The following is a 20,859-nucleotide window of genomic DNA, read 5'->3' on the forward strand; positions in this document are numbered from 1 at the left end:
CTGCACCAAATTTAAACACACCCAAATACCCTTTGGGAAGAGACGTGCAGGAGGGTCTCATGAAAAAATGTTCCCATTAGGAGAAAGTGGGTCTCCCATAATATTTGCCTATGCATGGAATGCAAGGCCCACCTTGCCACAAAGTTACACGCACCCTAATAAACCTTTGAACCGATGTACTGAATGGCTAGATGAAACCAAAGTTACTACTTTTATTAACTAGCTACTCCCATAATGTTAGACTATGCATTGAATGCAAGGCCTGCCCTGCCCCAAAGTTACACGCACACCAATAACCCTTTGAACCAACATACTGGATGGCCAAATGAAACCAAAATTCCCATTTTTCTTAATTAGCTACTCCCATAATGGTAGCCTATGCATTGAATGCAAGGCCTGCCGTGCCCCAAAATTACACACACACACACACCAATAACCCTTTGAACCAACTTTCTGGATCGCCACATGAAACCAAAGTTCCCATTTTTCCTAATTTGTTACTCCCATAATGTTTACCCATGAAGTGAATGCAAGGCCTGCTTCAAATTTGGATGCACCCTAATACCCCTTGGAAGAGATGTAGAGGGGGCCCTACTAAAAATATTTTCCAAATTTAAAGGAGCGGTCTCCTATGGTTGTAATGGCCATACACTAAGTATATGGGCTGACAAACATTTCCCCCTGGGAGGTACACATCAACATACTGTGTAAATATTTTTTACGGGCATCATAAACACCCTTGAAAAAAAAACCTGGCTGTTGCATCACGGAACACATTCACCATGGTAATCTAGTGGTGGAGTCGGAAGAGACATGGAGAATGGCCTACTAAAAATCTTTTCCCAATTTAAAGGAGTGGGTCTCCTATGGTTGTAATGAGCATACACTAAGTGTATAGGCTGACAAACATTTCCCCCTAGGGGGTACATATCAACATACTGTGTAATCTTTTTTTACGGGCATCAAAAGCACCCTTTAACACAATAATGTGGCCGTTGCATCACGGACCATGGTCACCATGGTGATCTAGTGGTGGTAGCTGATGAGGATGAAGAGAAGGAGGAGGATAACAGCAAATAGGCAAAACCAGGAAGCGTATACACATGTGTGGGTGTAAAGAGGTGCATGGGAATATACCTCCCAAAAAATAACTCTGGAGTTGAGGTTATGTTTCGTTGTTATCATTTGGTGGTGTAAAGAAGTCTGGCCCAATCCAACCTTTGTTCATTTTTATAGGAGTCAGCCTGTCAGCATTAACAGGTGGATGCGCTTATCAGTTATAATTCCACAAGCGGCACTAAAAACATGCTCTGAAAAAACTAGTGGCAGGGCAGGCCAGGATCTCCAAGGCGTAGAAATCCAGTTCATGCCACATGTCCAGCTTGGATACTCAAAAATTAAAAGGTACAGAGGAATCACGGAGGACATTGGTATGGTCAGCAAGGTACTCCCTCAGCATCTTCCAACACTTTGAACTCCTTGTGAGAGTACCCCACGCCTCAGGGCCAGTGCAATGAGAGGGTCTGAAAAAACTCTCTCAGAACTTTGCCAGTGTTCCCCTACCTCTGCTGAATTTGAGTTAAGTCTCTCTCACCTGTACTCCTTGGTTGTCCAGTGAGCTGTGTCTTCTGCCGCCAGATGGGATTTTTTTTAATAATTGCGCAACAATGGCCTTCTGGTACTGCACCATTTTAGTACACCTGTCTGCCTCTGGAAGAAGAGATTGAAAGTTCTCCTTGTATCATGGGTCTAGAAGTGTCACCAGTCAGTAATGACTGTCACCCAAAATTTGGAGAATACGAGGGACACGGGAAAGGCAGTGCAACATAAAATCAGCCATGCGAGCCAGACTGCTAACAGGCAAGACTTCCGTGTCCTCACCAAGAGGATGACTGACCGTACTATCCTCCTCTTCATTCTCCTCCTCCCTGTCCTCAGGCCATCCATGCTGAACAGAGGGTATGACAGTTGTGCTCATAGTACCGTCTATAGTGCATGAAAGTAGCTCCTGTTCTTCCTCCTCCTCCTTTTCCTCATTGTCAACCAATCCATGTTGGGATGACATGACGCTGGGCTGTTTGTAATCACCCTGTATGGTTCCTTGCTCCATGTCATTGTGCTCCACCTGCAATGTATCCTCTTTCATTGTGAGCAGAGAGCTTTTCAGAATACAAAGAAGCATGATGGTGACTCTAATTATGGCATGATTGCTGCTCAACATCTTGATGGACTCCTCAAAGTTTTGTAGGATGGTACATATGTCTGACATCCATGTCCACTCCACTCATATGTGTGGAGTCTGAGCTGAATACCAAAGGCCTTTTTGATGTTGGTAGTCAACTACTGCCTCTTCTGCTCACAAATCCTTTCCAACACATGCAGTGTAGAGTTCCAACACGTGGGGCCATCACACATCTGTCAATGAGCCTGAAGCTGTAAATGCTGCTGAAGCATGGCAAGGGAGGTGGAAGCTGTAGCTGACTTTCTAAAATGGCCACACAGGCAGTGTACTTTGACAAGCAGATCCAGCAGCTCCAGGTAGCTTTTAAAAAACCATTGAACAATGAGATTAAGCACATGGGTAAGGCATGGTACGTGTGTGAACACGTGTCATCTCAGAGCCGCCACCAGGTACTGGCCATTGTCACTCATGACCATGCATGGCTTTAGGTTCAGCTGTTTCAGCCACTGGTCTGCCTGCTCTTTCTGAGCTGTCCACAACTCTTCAGCATTGTGCGGTTTGTCACCTAAGCATATTGTCTTCAGCACAGCCTGTTGTCGCTTGGCTGAGGCAGTGCTGCAGTGCTTCCAGCTTGTGACTGATGTGGTCATTTCGGAAATGGAGGATGAGGTGCTGGAGCTGTAGACTGTGGGGGCAAACCTGATTGACCTAGGGCCTGCAATCCTTGGTGTTGAGAGGATGTGTTCCGTCCCAAGGTCTGACTGGGTCTCGGCTTCCACTATGTTAACCCAGTGTGCCGTCAGTGAGATGCACCATCCGTGCCCTCAAACACTTGTTCACGTGTCTGGGGTAGGTGGTCTTTACTAGTAGCTGCATTGTTGAGGGCACGGGTAACATTGTGGGACATGTGCTTGTGTAATGCCAGGATGGCATAAAGGGAGAAATATTGGCGACTGAAGACCGAGCACCAGGGGACAGCCGCCACCATGAGGTTGCAGAAAGCTTCCATCTACATGAGCCTAAAATAGAACAATTCAAATGCAAGTGGGTTGCCCTCCCAGGGCTGTGGGGTACTCGGTACCAGACCGGTGTCAGCGGGATGTGTCACAGCAGCGGTGACCCCGTCCGTGGCCCTGGGGGCCCAATTAATGGGGGAAGTTGAATGGTGGAATGTAGTTGATTGAATGAATAGTTCGTGATGCCACCTGTGGTATTCGGCAAGTGAGATGTCAAACCGACACTGCATACAGATCCTCTGGGACTGGTGGTATGCTGCAGCCAAGATGGTGAAGCTCCCCACAGGTGGAGCTGTAGTCCCAGGGCAGTGTAGATGTAGGGGTAGAGGAGAGGCATAGGTGGTGTAGAAGCTGGTACCCAGATGTAGTGGTACAGGGTGTGTTAGTGCAGGAATAATTGGAGGACACCAGGGCATGTAGTTCCAAAGCTTTACTCACAGTCTGTAGTACACACAGGGGCCTGCCTCCGTACTGTGTCCTCCAGGTCCGGGACCCAGTTAACTCCAGGTCAGATGGAATGCTCCCTTCCAACACTCCGCCAACATATGCCTTTCTGAACGTCTCCTCTTATAGCGCCTTTGGTGTGAAGTACTCCTAGTACTGAGTTACACTGGAGTTCCTCCTGACAGATGTTCCCAAGAACAATACTTGCCCCGGCCTTGCGCTTAGAACTTCTAGGCAGGGTTCTCTCCTAACCCACGTCCTCTGTTCCCTTTTACTCCTACATTCCATACTAGTCTCTCCTTGTTATGGAAGATCAGGTTTCTGTTTAATGTCTTTCTCCTTCTTTCCTTTCCCGTGCCAGCAGACCCAGGTCACTGAGATCTGCTGCAGCACCTCCTTCCTCCATCCCTCTCCCAGGGATCTCCTCTCCTCTGACTCTGAACTGAACTGTAACTGAACTAAACTGAACCCCAATCCTAAACCTTGATGCTCTTTTATGTATTCTAACTCCACCCGCCTCCCAACACGTTTCGTGTTCCAAGCAGGGAGCCACCAAAGGTGCTCTGCTACACTCCAAGCAGGGAGCCGCAATGTGGCTTTGCTGAACTACTGTGTTGTGTGGGATGCAAGTGTTGGAGCGTGGTCAGGAGCCTCCATCTTACTTGGATGGTGGGGTACCACAACTCAGGAGGAGGTGCAGTACCTCTGTGGCAACTGAATCCTCAGGGGCGCCACACAAGCAAATGAGAAATATGTGGATTTAGTACTGTGGCCTGTGGGGCGTTGGCTGCATATTTCCGCTTGCGTTCCAATGACTGGGGTATGGACAACTGACGACTGTGCTGGGACAAAAACGTGGACCTGATGTACGATGGTTCTAGTTGAGTGTGGGCAAGTAAAGGTGCAGGCCAGGAGGCATCTTTTCATGCACGGTGTGTTAGGGCTGGCGGAGCGCACCAAATAATAAGAAGGTAGTAAGTAGGTGCGTTTGCAACCTGGAGTCTACTGTGCAGCGATGTTACCTGCTGCCCGGTAATGGCGAATGCTATATGGCGGTATAATAGGTGAACACACGCAGGTTAACATCACCCGGTGTGTGCAGAGGCGGACTCTGCTGCTTCAATGAACTGCACTACCGCGGAATATAAATGCTGTAGCCTTTTAAAGCTCACAGAGCTCGGCATAGTGAGCGCTAGTGTACAGTCACAGGACTCTGCCCCAAAGACACAGGGATAGAGTCCCTCTAGACCCACTAAGCACAAGGCATCGCACCTGTGAATGCCACTAATTGACGCTGGCTACTGTGGAGTGCAGACAAAGTGCACAGTGGCGTACAGGCAAGCCACTACTTGACACTGATGCTAGGTCCTGACTCTGCCTCCTACCTGCACTATCAGCCTAGGCACTAACTGGCAAGGCTGAACAACACATGCATACAAAGGGTAGTGGTTTCATAATGAGTCATTCACCAGAGACATTCATACGTGCATACTACACTCACTCCAAATGGTCTATGCTAGCTCTTGGCCAAGTGGCCATGCAAACCTTTTATAGCTGTGTCCTTCCAGGACCTTCCCCATGGTCCAATCAGGACTGCTTCAAGACCTGCGCATGTGACCTCTGACCTCCAATGAGTGGTCATCCCACAGGCATGATCAGTGGACAAAAAGCAGGACTTTAGTCCCTGAAGTGTCTCTACGCCGCTGATTAATGCTGGTTATAATAGCTGAACCTGAGATGGCATCACAAACCAGACGCTCAGCATCTGCTTGAGCGAGATGCTGGGACTGACATCTCTGCTGAGCAGGCTCCTCTATGGCTGGGGAAGAATGAGAGACCGCAGAGGACATGATTCGAGATTCCCTCTGTGTAGTGGTGGCAACTCGACACCTAACACCATGGACAGGGGATTGGCTTGCATGCACAACAGTGGAAGAAGCAGTGGTGTCACCCACTGACACTGTGCCTGGGGTTTGGCCCACAAAGTCAGGTGCTTTGCTACCATGTACATGCTGGTGGTGGTCAGGCTGGTAGTTTTGCTACCCCGACTGATGCGGGCATGGCAGATGGTGCAAATGGCCTGTTTGGGGTTATCGGCAGAGTCTTTAGAAAACATCCAGACTCGGGAAGACCTAACAGTTATACTGCCAACTTCTGTCATGTTAGTGTTATGATGTATGGTTGCCTGCATTCTGTCTGTGGCCAACACACTGCTGCTTCTTCCTGCCTGTTGGGGTGCTACACCTCCCTCCCTCTGTGTGCTGCTGTTTTCACTCTGCATGTCCTCCTGCCAGGTTGGGTCAGTTACTATATCATCCACCGCCTCATCTTCCACTTCTGTACCCTGGTACTCCTCCTGACTTTCTGGCAATTGTGTCTCATCATCGTCGACCTCTTGAGACACGTTCCCACCATCGCCTTTGTGTAACCGTAGCTGCTCAATTACTTGGGCATCATTACATGCATTCTCATCTTGCCCCGCTTCAAGTTGACCGGGCGAAGGGCCCTAATCTATAATTGGAAAAGTGAACAGCTCTTTGGAGTATCCAAGTGTAGGATCATTTGTCTCTGCGTATTCAGCATGATGGGAGGAAGGAGGATCAGGGTGAGGAATATGCGGTTCATATTCACGGCTACTCAGACTTGATCGTGTGGAAGACAGGGTGGTGAAGTAGTGGCAAAGTGACTGGAAGCATAATCCGTTATCCAACCAACAACATTTTGACACTGCTCTGGGTTCAATAGTGGTGTGCTGTTGCGGTCCCCTAGTAATTGGCACAGGATGGTCCAGGTTTGTTGTGGCACAATTTCAGCTTGCCCACGGCCTTGGCCTCTGCATGCACCATCACATCCACTTCCCCGTCCCTTCCCATGCGCCTTGCCCACAATTGACTACAATATTTTCCACGTTCACTACAAATTGCTGAATTTCGAGTGAACTTATATGTGATCCATGTGCGAGAAAACCACACTTTAAAATATCTGGCCTGTAGGTAGCAATTATTTTTTGCAGTAAGCTGGTGTCAATAAGTTAAGACATAGGAAAAATAGTTGAATGGAATCTGCAAATGCCACACTTTGTAGCCCACAGATAGATGAGACATGTGATGGAGATACCACACTGTAAAATATGTGACCTGCATTTTTTTTTACAGCAAAATAGTGTTATTAATTGGAGTAACACACAGCAAAAACAGTTGAATGGAGGCCTCAAATGCAAATTTTTAGCCCACAGATAGATGTGGGGTCTGATGGCGATAGCCCACTTTCAAATATCTGACCTGTATTTTTTTTACAGAAAAATAGTGTCAATAACTAGTATATGACACAGCAAAAACAGTTGAATGGAGGCCTATAATGCCACAATCTTTAGCCAGCAAAATTGGTTGCCAAAACCCAGTGCAAAATATCTGCACTGTATCCAGTAGCGTAGCTACCGGGGGGGCAGCCACCGGAGCTACACTACACCACTATTCTGCGGCAGAGTAGGGAGAATCGATCTCCCTACTCTGCTGCCTGGCCGCTATGGGCCCCTGAGAAGGCGATAGGGGGCCCCGGTGCGAGCAGTGGGCTCCCCACCTCTCAGCCAGCAATGTCATCCTGGGCTATTCTGTGCACACAGGACCTGTGATGAGGTCACAGGAGGAGTGGAGTCAGGGGTCACATGATCAGGGGCTTCAGTGGCTGCAGGACTCTGCTGTGCTGTTGTCATAGTGCTGGCTGGATGAGGTGAAGTTTCTGTGTGGGGTCAGGAGGGGTTTACAGGGTGGATGTAGCAGAGCTGTGTGCATGAGGTGTACAAAGTGGAGCCGTGTGTGTAGAAGGTGTATGGAGCAGAGATATGTGTCACGGCCGCCGCTGATACTCACCTGCCGTGTCTTGTGCGCACCTCCCGGCGCACATCCGCTCCCCGGCGCGTCCCCGCTGCTGACCTCCGGCCTCCCCAACATCGCTCCCACGCTCCTCTGGCCGGAGCTCTGTTGGCGTCATGTGACGCGGTGGCTCCGCCCCCAACATGGCGGCGCCCATCATCTATTTCTGGCAGGCGTCTCCCCAGGTAAGACGCCTGTGAATCGTTTTCGGACTGCTGTCCTTTTGGCCAGCGCCCTGCACGCTCTCAGGCCCTGCTACACTTCACCTCCTACCCCCGCTCTGTTGGTTTCCTTGACTGTTCTCTCTCGGTTCGCTCCTCTGGCTGTTCCGTTTCCCTGTCTCCTTCCCGGTGTGCTAGCGCCCTGTGGACTCCTTGTCCGTGCCCTCTCTCACCCGCTCTCTCTCTCTTGCAGCCTCCAGCCACTACCTGCTTCGAACCCTCCAAGTGTCTGCGTCCTTCTGTCTCCTACCACTGACCTCCCGTGCCGCTGCTCCGCTGACTCTCCACCCTAGTTCCTCTGGTGCTCACCCAGTCGCCCCTTTGGCTCCGGCTGTCACGGTTCCATCCCTTGTGGGCCTGCCCCTAACACTCCCTGTATAGGGGGTGGCTCCACCTGGTCTAGCTCGCCCGCAGGGGCTCTGGGGCCGTGACCCAGAGGGTCCACTCCGTGTTGCTCTCCTTGTTTTCTGCCACCCGTAACACTCCGTAACAGATTCACAGGCCATGGACCCTGCTGGAGTCACGGCTACGCAGAAGGAGTTACTTTTTTTACGCGAGAACCAAACGCGCATAATGTCCGTCATGAAATCGATGGACGCGCGTCTCTCCGCTCTCCAAACCTCCGATCCCAGTAATGCGGCCCAGCTGGCTGGCTTACAGCAAGAGTTAGCGCAGCAGCGGGACGCACAAAGTCACATCCTCAGCTACATGGCTTCAGTTGATGGCCGCTTACTCGCGCTCCAGGCAGCCGCGGCTGCTCCTCCTCCAGTTACTGGTCCTCACCCCCTTCCACGGTTGGCCAAACCCCCCCCTTATAACGGTGACGCAAAACTATGCCAAGGTTTCCTGAACCAGTGTCGCCTCCATTTCGAGTTGCAGCCTCAAGCATACCCCACGGATCGCTCTAGAGTGGCCTTCATAATCTCTCACCTCGAGGGGGACGCTTTGGCATGGGTAAACCCCCTCTGGGAGCGTGATGACCCCCTGGTTACTCATTTGTCAAATTTTTTGGACACTTTTCGTCGTGTATTCGACCAGCCAGGTCGTCTCGCCTCCACCACCGAATCTCTGTTCAGTTTATGTCAGGGGTCCCTTACCGTGGGGCAGTATGCCATCCAATTCCGGACTCTGTCATCCGATTTGGGTTGGAACAATGAGGCTTTGGTAGGAGCTTTTTGGAGGGGGCTTTCGGGTCGGATAAAGGACGAGTTGGCAGGCCACGACACTCCCACGGTTCTTGAGGATCTAATCTCGTTGGCAACCCGAATCGATCTGCGGTTCGAGGAACGAGCTCGTGAAAGAAGACTCGTGCGCCCGCTGCCGTCTCCTCGCAGACCACCCAGTCCTCGGTCTAGAGCTTTTCCCTCCGCATCTGGACCCGAACCTATGCAAGTAGATCACTTGAAACTCTCCGAACAACGACGTAAGGAGAGAAGTTCTCACGGCTTATGTTTCTATTGCGGTAGCGGGTCTCATTTGCTCCGTGCCTGCCCGGATCGTCCGGAAAACTTCTCCGCCTAGGTCAGGTAAGAGAGGCCTCCCTAGGTGTGCATGATTCCTCTCAACCCCTTTCTCTATCTGTCCTATTGCATGTGGGTGGCAAGCGGGTCTCCTTGGCAGCCTACGTGGACTCTGGCGCCGCTGGGAATTTTATTAGACTCGATGTAGTTTCCAAATTTTCGGTCCCTGTGAAGGCCCTCGAGAATCCCCAAGTCCTTGCATCCGTAGACGGCAATCCCTTGCAAGAGACCGTCAAGTTAGTTACGCACGAGGTCGAGCTTCAAATTGGTGCCTTGCACAAGGAGAAAATCTCATTTTTTGTTTTAGCCGGTATCTCTCATCCTATTCTCCTCGGTCTTCCCTGGTTGCGACTCCATGAACCCACTTTGGATTGGCTTAACGGCAATGTTTTGTGCTGGGGGGACTCTTGTCAGTCCCGGTGTCTGCAGCCGGTGCATCCCGTAGGTGTTCCCCGTCTCCTCCCTGGTCCCTCTAGTTTGCCGCCCGCTTATCGGATCTACGCGGATGTCTTCGACAAGAAGGAGGCTGAAGTTCTTCCACCTCACCGACCGTATGACTGCCCTATTGAGCTCATTCCTGGTGCCACTCCTACCCGCGGCAGAATTTTTCCTCTCTCTTTAGCCGAGACGCAGGCTATGTCGGAGTACATCCAAGAGAACCTAGTCAAAGGCTTCATTCGAAAATCTTCCTCGCCGGCTGGTGCAGGCTTCTTTTTTGTGAAGAAGAAAGATGGGACTCTTCGTCCGTGTATTGATTATCGGGGCCTTAACCGCATCACGGTAAAAAACAAGTACCCGCTTCCATTAATTCCTGTACTCTTCGATCGCCTGAGAGGAGCACGAGTCTTCACCAAGCTGGATCTGCGAGGAGCCTACAACCTAGTTCGTATACGATCCGGGGATGAATGGAAGACGGCATTCAACACACAGGACGGGCATTACGAGTACTTGGTGATGCCATTTGGACTCTGCAACGCTCCTGCAGTTTTCCAAGAACTCGTCAACGACGTCTTTCGAGATCTCCTCTATGTCTGTGTAGTGGTCTATCTGGACGACATCTTGATTTTCTCTCCCGACTTGTCTACCCACTGCCGAGATGTCCGTCAGGTTCTACATCGTCTCAGGGAGAATTACCTATTCGCTAAGTTGGAGAAATGCCTCTTTGAGCAGTCCTCTCTACCGTTCCTTGGCTACATCGTTTCGAGCACCGGCTTGGAGATGTATCCTGAAAAGGTCTCTGCTGTTCTCAAGTGGCTGCGTCCCCAAGGAGTGAAGGCAATCCAGCGTTTTTTGGGCTTCGCCAATTTTTACAGGCAATTCATTCCGCATTTTTCCTCCCTAGTCAAGCCTATCTCTGCTCTCACTCGCAAAGGGTTTAATCCCCACTCCTGGCCGCGGGAGGCTGAAGCCGCTTTTAAAGATTTAAAGCAGGAATTCGCTAAAGCCCCAGTACTCCACCGTCCAGATGCCAATAGGCCATTTTTTCTGGAGGTTGATGCCTCGTCTGTGGGTGCAGGAGCGGTTCTTCTACAAAAAACCTCCTCTGGACGCGTGGTCACATGTGGGTTCTTCTCCAAGGTTTTCTCCGCCCCAGAACGTAATTACGCTATCGGAGACAGAGAACTACTGGCCATTAAACTCGCCCTTGAAGAGTGGCGCCATCTTCTTGAAGGAGCTGTCCATCCGTTTACCATATTCACGGATCATAAGAATTTGGCTTATGTTCAGACTGCCCAAAGGCTCAACCCGCGTCAAGCTAGATGGTCCTTGTTCTTCGGGCGCTTTGATTTCCAGCTCCATTTCCGGCCAGGGAATAAGAACGTCAAGGCTGACGCCCTGTCTCGGTCCTTTTCGCCTGTGGACAGTGAAGATGACCCAGCACACATCATCAATCCAGCTAAGATTATCACTGTGGCTCCCCTAAACGTACTTTCTCCACCACCCGGTAAGACCTTCGTTCCGAGCAGGGACAAGGCTAGGGTCTTACCCTGGGGACACTCATCTAAATTTTCTGGACACGCTGGAATAAGGAAGACTCTCTGTCTCGTCTCTCGCCATTATTGGTGGCCATCGCTTCGCCAAGACGTCCTGGACTTCATCGCTTCCTGTCCTTCGTGTGCCAGGAACAAGGTTCCTCGATCCCGACCTTATGGGCTCCTACTCCCATTACCCATACCCACGACTCCTTGGACCCACATAGCTATGGACTTCATCACTGATCTGCCAGAGTCCTCGAGGTGTTCAGTTATCTTAGTGGTCGTGGATCGGTTTTCAAAAATGGCTCACTTTGTTCCCTTTTCTGGTCTGCCTTCTGCCCCCGAGTTGGCGAAGATTTTCTTGCTCCACGTCTTCCGTCTCCATGGCTTTCCCCAGCACATTGTCTCGGACAGAGGAGTCCAATTCACCTCTCGATTCTGGCGAGCTCTCTGCGGGTTGATGAAGATAACTCTGGATTTTTCATCGGCCTATCATCCCCAGTCTAACGGACAGGTGGAACGGGTCAATCAAGTCCTGACTTCGTACCTTTGGCATTTTTCTAACGCGCACCAGGATGACTGGGTTTCTCTTCTTCCATGGGCTGAATTCGCGTACAATAATCACCCCAGTGAGGCCTCTACCAAGTCCCCCTTTTTTGTGGTTTTTGGTCTACATCCCGGCATTCCCCTTCCCATTTCCCCCACCTCAGGTGTACCGGCAGCGAATGCTGTGTCGATAGATTTCTCCCAGATTTGGAGGGACACCAGGGAGGCCCTTGAGAGAGCCAGTCGGAAAATGAAGAATTACGCCGATAAGAGACGTTTAGATGCTCCTCCGTACTCCCCTGGGGAGAAGGTCTGGCTTTCCTCACGGCATATCAGACTTAAGGTTCCGTCCTATAAGTTGGGCCCACGTTTCATCGGTCCTTTTGAGATTCTAAGGCGCGTCAATGACGTGGCCTACAAATTAAAATTGCCTGCCTCGCTAAGAATTCCCAATGTTTTTCATGTTTCCCTCCTCAAGCCTGCGGTATTTAATCACTACCACTCAACCGCTTCGCAAAATTTCCAACCCAGCACTTCTGATAATACCTTTGAGGTTAAAGATATACTCGCCACTAAGACTGTTAGAGGTCGAACATTGTTTTTGGTCGATTGGAAGGGTTTCGGCCTTGAGGAGAGGTCCTGGGAACCTCGAGAAAACATTAATGCTCCTCGGATCATGAAACGATTTCTCGACAACCTTAGGAGAGGAGGGAGTAGAGGGAGGGGTACTGTCACGGTGATACTCACCTGCCGTGTCCTGTGCGCACCTCCCGGCGCGCACCCGCTCCCCGGCGCGTCCCCGCTGCTGACCTCCGGCCTCCCCGACATCGCTCCCACGCTCCTCTGGCCGGAGCTCTGACGGCGTCATGTGACGCGGTGGCTCCGCCCCAACATGGCGGCGCCCATCATCTATTTCTGGCAGGCGTCTCCCCAGGTAAGACGCCTGTGAATCGTTCTCGGACTGCTGTCCTTTTGGCCAGCGCCCTGCACGCTCTCAGGCCCTGCTACACTTCACCTCCTACCCCCGCTCTGTTAGGTTTCCTTGACTGTTCTCTCTCGGTTTGCTCCTCTGGCTGTCCCTGTCTCCTTCCCGGTGTGCTAGCGCCCTGTGGACTCCTTGTCCGTGCCCTCTCTCACCCGCTCTCTCTCTCTTGCAGCCTCCAGCCACTACCTGCTTCGAACCCTCCAAGTGTCTGCGTCCTTCTGTCTCCTACCACTGACCTCCCGTGCCGCTGCTCCGCTGACTCTCCACCCTAGTTCCTCTGGTGCTCACCCAGTCGCCCCTTTGGCTCCGGCTGTCACGGTTCCATCCCTTGTGGGCCTGCCCCTAACACTCCCTGTATAGGGGGTGGCTCCACCTGATCTAGCTCGCCCGCAGGGGCTCTGGGGCCGTGACCCAGAGGGTCCACTCCGTGTTGCTCTCCTTGTTTTCTGCCACCCGTAACACTCCGTAACAATATGCATGTATGAGGTGTACGGAGGAGCGGAGCCGTGTGTGTATGGGGTGAGCGGAGACGTTTGTGTACAAGGTGTACACAGTGGAGCCGTTTGTGTGCAAGGTGTATGGAGTGGAGCCGTGTGTGTATGGGGTGTGCGGAGCGGAGCCGTGTGTGTACGGGGTGTACGGAGCAGAGCTCCGTATGTACAAGGTGCACGGAGCAGAGCCGCATGTGTATAACGTGCACGGAGCAGAGCCGCATGTGTTCAAGGTGCATGGAGCGGAGCCATGTGTGTACAAGGTGTACGGAGCGGAGCCGTGTGTGTACGGGATGTACGGAGCGGAGGCAGGTGTGTACAAAGTGTAAGGAGCGGAGACACATGTGTACAGCGTGTACGGAGCAGAGCTGCGTGTGTACAATGTGTACAGAGCGGAGCTGTGTGTGTATAGGGGGTGCGGAGCGGAGCCGTGTGTGCATAGAGGGTGCGGAGCGGAGCCGTGTGTGTATAGGTGTATCAGGTGCAGTAATAGGCACACATGCGGCAGCAGCAGCTCAACATTGGGGTATCAGATGCAGTAATAAGGACACATGCAGCAGCAGTGGCTCAGCATTGGGTTATCAAGTGCAGTAATAGGGTCATATGCGGCAGCAGAGGCTCAGTATTGGGGTATCAAGTGCAGTAATAGGGACACATACAGCAGCAGCGGCTCAGCATTGGGGAATCAGGTGCAGTAATAGGGACACATACGGCAGCAGCGGCTCGGTATTGGGGTATCAGGTGCAGTAATAGGGACACATACGGCAGCAGCCACTCAGCATTGGGGTATCAGGTGCAGTAATAGGGACACATATGGCAGCAGTGGCTCAGCATTGGGGTATCAGGTGCAGTAATAGGGACACATACAGCAGCAGTGGCTCAGCATTGGGGTATCAGGTGCAGTAATAGGGACACATATGGCAGCAGTGGTTCAGAAAAAAATGTGCGCTCTGGATTGCTTACGAATTAAATAATCAGAATTAAGATGCAAAGAAAATTATTCTTGGCCAATGATACCTGTGACTACGTATATTCAGTCAATATATGTAATAGGCAGCAGCAGACAGTAATGGAATGGACCCTCTTGATGTATGGAATGAAGTATGTCACAATGCCTGCCTGCTACTGATATCTATATACCCACATACACGCCCTGCCTACCTTGCAATGCGATATATATACCTTGTAATTAGTCCTTAGAAGGACTGTTGATTTAGCTGGATTTGTGTATTCAGTTATGCTATACCCACACTAACTTTGAAACCCCCAGTCTCAGCAGCAACTCTCCCTACACTTGCTGATTCTGGAGCTGAATGTGATGAGTAGGGTGGTGCCAGGTCTGATATAGACTTGATGACGCTCTGCAGCCAGCCAACCACTGTAATGCCACAACCAACATGGCTGCGGCATTACAGTGCATGGCACACAATCCCTGCATGTTGATTGGCACTCTAAAAAACGCCAAACATGCAGGGCGTGGACCCGAACTCCGGCCGAACCATAGCAGAAATGCTCGGTGCTTGCCGAGCACAGCGAGTACAGTGATGCTAGGGTGAGTACCTAGCATTACCGAGTATGCTCGCTCATCACTAATTATTACCGATATACTCAAAGTTCCAGTTACAAAAACAAAGATACATGAAAAGCAAGACACCAAATAGACAATCTTGACAGGTAATGTAATAATATGTTATATGATGATGTGGCCTCTAGGGGTCTCACTACGTTTATGTGTGTACTATAGTCATGTTTGAAACTTGTTGGTTGTTGTGAAAGAGAACTCTTGTAATGGAGGATTGCACATCATGAAATAAACAGCCTCGAGATACCCACAGAGTGTGATCCATGACAGGAAACAACTAACAGAACAGGTAATAGGACATATGAAATAGATAATCATTGTGGGAAAGCAAGAGATGAACTATACCAGATGATAAATTACAGTAGGCCAACACTAGAATCAGGTTGAGAGTTCATTATGAGGGCAAGTAAAGTTAAATTGTTAGAAGAAATGAGCAATTAAATGAGAACTTTCCATTTGTAGTTAATCTAATGTGCTGTTAAAGCATTGGCAACTTATGAGTAAGATTTAATCTGGTTTATAGTAGTTACAAACAAATTCATTCATAAGGATACACTGAAAAAAATACATTTTCACATGGCTTCATAAGTTCCAACAACATTTAGGGAAAGTGAATTTAAGCCAAAATAAAATTTAAATGGTCACTTGTTTTAACAAGTAAAAGAAGGAGATAGATACAGAGTCATAGAATGCGGTAGAGGTGGGAAGAAAAGTGTGTTTTATTGACAGCTACCCCACTGTATTGCTGTATAATATCATCCTTGCTTGTGCTACATAGATACAGGAGAGCAGGAATCCCTCATATTTCTATGAGCTGTTATGGGAGACATTGTAGTCGCTAGTGTCATGTCCGCCATGTCTGTCATGTCCGCCTTGTCTGTCATGCTGCAAGATGCCTGGAGCAGTGTGCACGTGCGCCTTACCTCATGGCTGCATGCTGTTGCTGGGTAACCATCCGTCTCTGTCTGAATCTACAATCCGCTGTATTCTGGAACCCCCTGATCATGTGACTTTTCCTATTTTCCAGCCCTGCTCTGGTTCTGCAGTCCGTTGTATTCCTGGAACCCCTGATCATGTGACCCTTTCTATGTTCCAGCCCTGCTCTGGTTCTTCAATCCGCTGTATTCTTGGAACCCCTGATCATGTGACCTTTCCTATTTTCCAGCCCTGCTCTGGTTCTGCAATCCGCTGCATTCCTGGAACCCCTGATCATGTGACCTTCTCTATGGTTCTACCCAGGCTGTTCTAGCAATGCTCTCTATGATCCTGAAGGATATGAACCCAAAGTCCCTCCCTGGTCCTGACCCAGAAGTACTGGTGCTATGGTGCTATATCAGACCGCCCCTCCCTATGGTCAGGGCCTGAGTATCGTGTTGCTTCCCGGCATGGCTGCTTGGTCTGCTCGGTCACGCTCTGTATTCTGTGTCCCTGCACTCTGTCCTGTAGTGTGCCTCTGCACACGCTCTGTGCTTGCACTCTGCCTCCTGTCTCATGCCATGTCTTGTGCTGTCTCTCGTGCCATGTTTGTCCTTGCCTTGCTTTGCCTTGTAGTACTTCCGCTGTTCTTTGCCTTTGCCTGTTTCGCCATGTCTGGCCTTTGCTATTCTGAGCCTTGTAGTACTTCCGCGGTTCTCTGCCTTAGCTTGTTTCGCTATGTCTTGCCTGTTCTCCCTTGCTCTGACCTATGGTGCCCTGTTGTGCCACCTGGCTCATGCACCATTCCTGCTCTCTGATCTATGGTGCTCTCTAGCACGTTCTCTGACTAGTCCCAAGGCTCTGCCTTGGTCCGGCTCTGGGCTTCGGCCTACGCTCCACTGCTAGCTCTGTTCTCGCTCTGATCTGACTCTGTGTCTCTGCCTAAGTTTCCACTCCGTGATCCGTACCTGCTTAGCTCTGCCTTGTTTCTTGTCTTGCTTTGCTTTGTTGCTTCGTGTGCCCATTGCATGTGCCTGGCTTTCCTAGCCTCCTGCTTGTGCCTCAGCCGTGCCTGCCCTAGCCATGCCCGCCTGCTTGTGCTTCAGCCGTGCTCGTCGGTCAGTGACAGCTGTGTCGCCTGCTATGCTTCAGTTGGGTTTGCTGGAGTCTTGCCCGCCTCTTAGTGCTGCAGACTGATCAGCTAGCCAGTGCCCCAGCCGTGCTCTCTGTGCTTCCTTGCACTTCACGCTGTCTGCACTGTGCTCTTTGTGCTCTCTATAGCACGCGCAGATCCTCGCCTGCCCTTGGCATACCTCCCCGTGCTTCTCTAAAAGTATGCGCAGGTTTTGCCATGTACCCTGTCGTGCCCTCTAGCACGCACGGGGCCTAGTCTGTACCTTGTCTTGAACCCTGACCCTGGTGTGTCTCTCTTCACGCGCAGGACTCTGCTTTTAAACTCTGTCCCTGGCATGCTCCTCGGCATGCGCAAGCCTACGTCCTTGAACCTGATCCTGGCGTGTCTCCTAGCATGCACCCTGCCTCGAACCCTGGCGTGGCTCCTAGCATGCACCCTGCCTCGTTTCCTGGTTTGTCTGCCAGATTCCCAAAGCCAGCCGACCGCTGCCAGAGGTCTGGAACCAGATGACTGCATCCTGATGCCTAGATCCTGTCAATCCTTGCCAGTCTTCCGGAGTCCGATGCCTTCGCACCTGTTTTGGACCCTGGCGTGTCTTCTTGCATGCACTCTGCCTTGGACTCTGGCGTGTCTCTGAGCGCGCACCTTGTCTTGGACTCTAGCGTGTCTTAGCATGCATCTCTCCTAGGAACTCTGGTGTGACCGCTAACACGTACCCTGCCCTGGACTCCGGTATGTTTTCTGCACGTGTTATGTCTGGAACATTTGGCGCACCCTTGCATGCACCTTGCCGTGTTTCACCGTTGGTGCCCTGCATCTGATTCTCTGTTTTTGCCTTGTATCTGATTAAAGTGTGTAACAACGTTTGCTGAAGAAATCCTGTGACTTTGCTTTATGTTTCGTATCCTGTTCGTCCTGTTGCCTGACACTCAATAGTGTCTCCCTGAGCCGTCCGTCTGGTCCTGCTGCCGTGGTGGCTCACCCCCTTGGTCTTGCACTGACACTCCCTGTACAGGGCGTGGGTTCTCACTAGGTTCGCTCGCCCTAGGTAGGTGGGTGGGTGCTACGGCCCAGAGGGTCCACTCTAAAAGGAAAAACGACTCAGCGTAAGCTGACGCTAGACTCGCACACACTAGCACAAAGACAACTGAAGATTAGAGATAAGTGAAAAATGCAGAATAAAAGTCATACAGTGGCCTGAAATACAGTATTTGTATTAATCATTGAAACACACATAACAGGACATCATGAAAAGTAAGTTATTTAAATAACAGGTCACATAGTCAAAGAAATGGTCATGTTGAATTAAAACATTTTTTAACTCCTGATATCTATCACTAGGAGAAAGTTGCAAGATCTCAATGCACATTATACAATTTGCAGATCTCAGAAAGCTCAAGCGTGATCATTCTTTGTCTAAAATATACAATACATCCAATGTAAAAAATTAAGTCCATTTGCACAGAGATTTAGTCACGTTTTGAGCATACTTCTTGTTTCAGGCTTTAAAACTGATACAAAATAATGACCAAATCTGTAAAGCTCGAAAGCAGCTTTCATGGGAAGTCTATTAGCCTAGTCTACCATGAAAAGAACATGCCAACTTTGTGCTAATGTTGCTCTTTTGACCCAGGATACCAGTGTAGAAAACCAGAAGTGTTAACCATCATGACCTTGTGCATATTTATTGTTCACGTTTACTGTTGCTGCAACACATTTTTATTCTATTCAGGAACCATTTTATATTTGTCTCCTAAAAAAGTCAAGCAGTTCAAGTACATTCTTTTTAATACCCGAGATGATATAGCTGAAAAGCAGCAGCAAATAGTGAAATAGCAAATAGTGCAGAAATGTGATGAGCTTGCCGGCTTACAGACTAACTCGAGGGGCTTTCCTGTCTATATTAAATTGTGCATGCCATTTATTAGTTAAACTTAGTGTGTATCAATTAAAGCATAATGAGCAGTTAGGGCATGCACTAGCAATTTTCAACTTGGTCGTGTCTTCTTTGTGTTTTCACAGGCAATATAACAACAGTATAGCCTTGGGGTGAAAACTGTTAAATCTATTGAATCTAGTCAAAATTGTTTAGTATGCAAAACAAAGTGCTAAAGAATTCAAGAAAATCAACTTAATTATTTTTTTATGATGATTAAGTGCATTGAACTCTTCAAATTAAAAAAGAGGAAAAACAGAGTTGCATTTCTAAGTGTAAAGCAAAATATTTTTATTCAGTGTACTACACTAATGCGACTCAACTAATGAATTCCTCAAACAGTTTATCTCTTATCAGCATTATCAATTTTATCATGTTAAATCTTGTACTAGCTCTTGTAGAGCAATTACAGTGATTAATTCAGCCATATTTTTCTTATCTACGTCAGATACAATCTAAATGCCAGAAATGATTCAGAGTATGACTATCAAGAACATAAAGAATACAAATAGTTTTATACTGCAATTAAATCGAATGCTTAGTCATCAGATTCTTATTCAGAGGTGTAGTTTTATACTGTTAATTTGGATCTTCAACTATGACAAGAAAGTGACAATTCTGGTCCTTTCAAGTGACACAAAGGGTATAGTGTTCATGAAGTCTAAGTGTAACCATAATATTTGCAGTCATCTATGCCCCTGTTGAAAAAATTATGTGAATGTCAATAGCCTGCATTTATTGTTTCAAACTGGTCCTCCGATACCTATCATGCCCTTTATCCTCCTGTGACATTCCATTTGAACCTCCCCTTGAAACGTCACAGGAAATAAAGAAAGAAATGGACATGTAGTAATTACAGTAGCAAGATACAGAGAATGGCAGGTAATTTTATACTAAAGCAAATTATAAAAGTAGTTAGCGTTTGAAGATAGATATTTACAAAGGGAATTTTAGGTGTTGGACAATGATTAAATTAAATTCCATATCAGCTTAAAACATATAATGTCACAGCTACATATTACATCTCTACTATTGAAAAATATAAAGGTGTACGATGTTTCTATACATAGTACTATGAATAAGAACTGAATTGTTCGAAACACATAAGGTTCATTACAAAATTTTTAAAAATACTTTTCAAGGATGCTTTTAATCTCTAATTTTAACATGGAATAATAGCAGATATTGATATTAATCATTACCTGTGGATGTGATGCTGGATGCACCCGACATCTGCACCTTTACCCACTGCTGACACAGCTTCCATCCCTGCACCATCCTAGGATAACATCCACTAACTGCATTTCATCTAGGTGAGCTGGATTTCAATCTTTTTTTCGGCTGGTTACATATATAAGGCTGCTAAATAAGGAATGTGTTTTACACCAAACATGCAGAGAGCATGTCAGAGATAAAATATGCTATGCTACTCTCCTCGGGCATTTTACCATCCTCCATCAAACACGCCATTGTTACTCCATTACTAAATAAACCTTCTCTCGACCCATCCTGCACTAACAACTATAGACCAGTCTCCAATCTCCCCTTCATCTCTAAACTTTTGGAGCGCCTAGTTTACTCCCGCATTACCCGTTACTTCTCCACTCACTCCCTTCTAGACCCTTCACAGTCCGGCTTCTGCCCAATAAATTCGACTGAAACTGCACTCATCAAAGTGACCAATGACCTTCTGACAGCAAAATGTAATGGTGACCGATCTCTGCTCATTCTTCTCGACCTATCTGCAGCTTTCGACAATGTTGACCACCTACTCTCTAGGCTCCAGTCACTAGGCATTAAGTACACTGCTCTCTCCTGGTTCTCTTTCTATCTTTCTGACTGCTCCTTCAGTGTTTTGTTCTCTGGCTCCACGTCATCTCCTCTTCCTCTCGCTGTCGGGGTACCTCAGGGCTCAGTCCTTGGCCCCCTTCTCTTCTCTCTCTACACAGCCCCAATTGGACAGACCATCAGCAGATTTGGCTTTCAGTGTCATCTTTATGCTAATGACACAGAACTATGTACATCATTCCCTGACCTT

This window comes from Dendrobates tinctorius, unplaced genomic scaffold (assembly GCF_039654945.1).
Source record: "Dendrobates tinctorius isolate UK_male_01 unplaced genomic scaffold, ASM3965494v1 ptg000290l, whole genome shotgun sequence".
Classification (NCBI taxonomy): Eukaryota; Metazoa; Chordata; class Amphibia; order Anura; family Dendrobatidae; genus Dendrobates; species Dendrobates tinctorius.